This window comes from Schistocerca piceifrons, unplaced genomic scaffold (assembly GCF_021461385.2).
Source record: "Schistocerca piceifrons isolate TAMUIC-IGC-003096 unplaced genomic scaffold, iqSchPice1.1 HiC_scaffold_121, whole genome shotgun sequence".
Classification (NCBI taxonomy): Eukaryota; Metazoa; Arthropoda; class Insecta; order Orthoptera; family Acrididae; genus Schistocerca; species Schistocerca piceifrons.
In genome coordinates, this window is record NW_025727026.1 from 10,001 (window position 1) to 12,500 (window position 2,500).

Below are 2,500 nucleotides of genomic sequence, written 5' to 3' on the forward strand. Positions count from 1 at the left end.
CAGAACCTACCATCGACAGTTGATAAGGCAGACATTTGAAAGATGCGTCGCCGGTACGAGGACCGTGCGATCAGCCCAAAGTTATTCAGAGTCACCAAGGCAAACGGACCGGACGAGCCGACCGATTGGTTTTGATCTAATAAAAGCGTCCCTTCCATCTCTGGTCGGGACTCTGTTTGCATGTATTAGCTCTAGAATTACCACAGTTATCCAAGTAACGTGGGTACGATCTAAGGAACCATAACTGATTTAATGAGCCATTCGCGGTTTCACCTTAATGCGGCTTGTACTGAGACATGCATGGCTTAATCTTTGAGACAAGCATATGACTACTGGCAGGATCAACCAGGGAGCTGCGTCAACTAGAGCTGAGCAGCCGGCCGCCCGGGAGTGTGTCCCGGGGGCCCGCGCGAACACGCAAGCGTCCGCTCAATCATTCTGCAAACAGGAGGAGGCTGAGCTCCCCTGCACAATACACCTCGAAACCCTCTCAGGTCCCGGCGGCGCGCAGCGCCGTCCCAAGTACTTGGTCGGGTTCGAGAGAGGCGCAATCGCCCGGAGTTAGGCGAGTAGACGCTTTCGGTGCGACCACCCGTGCTCCCAACTGAGCTTGCCGCTGCCGACAGAGGCCCGGGAGCGTGCTGTCGTGGCATTGCCGGCGGGAGACAACACGCGCCACCTACGGTGACCGGCAGCTCCAACGCCAGCGCCACAGAAGGACAAAAGCCCCACTTGGGTGCCGAAGCGAACTCTCCCAGCACAGCGCACGCGCCAACACATCCGCACAGCTGCGATACAAACCACCAGCGAGAACCGCTGGGGCGACCGAGCAGCAGACGGCGTCGCGGCGCCGAGCGCCGGGCGGCGGCGCATCCTCAACGCACACAGTCCTCAATCGGACCAGCACACTGAAGATGTCCACCGCGCTTCGCACCGGGCCCGCGAGGACCTACTTTGGCCGCACGGCGCCGCGCGCAGGGTGCGCCGGCGCGCAGCTGCGACGCCTGCCGCGTCCGTCGGCCGGCGCGCCTGCCACTGGCCGCCCCCACCAGCCGGCTGTAGCGCGTGCGCCCACGCACCGCGCGGCCAGCACGCCGGGAGGCGCCCCCTCACCGGCCGGGGACGGTCCCACCCAGCCACCGCCGCGTATCGCTTCACACCCAGATGCCGTTCAGTTTCGTCGGCATGGTGGGTATCGCTGGAACAACCGGTTAGTACCTCAACCTATCGTCGCCATCACCGATTCACCCCTAGCGAGAACAACCGCACCACAACAGGTTACCATTTGTTCATTTGCGTAACTTCACCAGAAAACGCAGGCGTCCATCGCCATTTGCAACTTCAACGATTATTGCATGCCTGTGTCAGGTGTCACGCCACACTACGTCTGCCCACATACACGCAACAAAATGTGCACGCCTAGACAATACGTGGAAGGTGGCCCCCGTACGTATGCGATGTCCATTGCTCGAACGACTGTCAACCGGCCTCTGTAGCATGTCGCAGATATGGAACGCGGTGCACCATGCCATCACGGTGTGTGAGGAGAGACGACTAGGTCCGAATACATCAACAGACAGCTCATGCTGATCGCCATCCACGGCGTCCGTTCCTCCCACACGTCTCTATGGCGTACCACACTGCAATCCAGCTCTCATAGGGAGACGACACGTAGCTGCGTGCACAATATTTGCACTGTATGGTCCGCCGTTTTTGGGCGCAGTCGTTGTGCGGTCACACATGTGCCACGATGTATCATTCAGTACATAAGGACGAATGTGCAGTACAGATTGTGGTTCACGCGTACGACATCAGCGGACAGTTGACACAGGCCGCACCACAACGTAGCCTGAGTACGTCGCATGCGAAGGGCATTGAACATGCAAACTTCTCACCAACCAGCTTGCGAAGGCAGGGGGCAAGGTGGGGACGTGGGGAGGGGCGGCATGTACGTCCTGCTGCCATCCACATTACAGTGTACAGCAGGAGCATGTGGAAAGTGAGCAAGACTTGCAAGGTGTTTAACATGAAGCGATACACAGGGGTGCGGGCAGTGCGAGTAGCGAACTATATTGCGAGGGTTGCGGGTGGGCAACACTACAGTAATTGAACGAGTCGTATAACAATTACAGAGCAGGTTTAGGCGACAACGTGGGTTACGTTAAGGCGACAACATGGGTTAGGTTAAGGCACAACATGGGTTAGGTTAAGGCACAACATGGGTTAGGTTAAGGCACAACATGGGTTAGGTTAAGGCACAACATGGGTTAGGTTAAGGCACAACATGGGTTAGGTTAAGGCACAACATGGGTTAGGTTAAGGCACAACATGGGTTAGGTTGAGGCACAACATGGGTTAGGTTAAGGCACAACATGGGTTAGGTTGAGGCACAACATGGGTTAGGTTGAGGCACAACATGGGTTAGGTTGAGGCACAACATGGGTTAGGTTAAGGTACAACATGGGTTAGGTTAAGGTACAACATGGGTTAGGTTAAGGTA

The 2,500-nt window shown here is 57.0% G+C and overlaps 1 non-coding gene across 1 annotated transcript in view; it reads right to left on the reverse strand.

The window, feature by feature from the left end:
* LOC124729476 overlaps positions 1-352 on the reverse strand; it is a 1,909-nt gene extending 1,557 nt beyond the window's left edge. Inside the window, exon 1 of the ribosomal RNA XR_007007700.1 lies at positions 1-352. This exon is cut by the window's left edge and continues 1,557 nt beyond it. This is a non-coding gene — a ribosomal RNA (small subunit ribosomal RNA).
* Between the last annotated feature and the right edge of the window lie 2,148 nt (positions 353-2,500).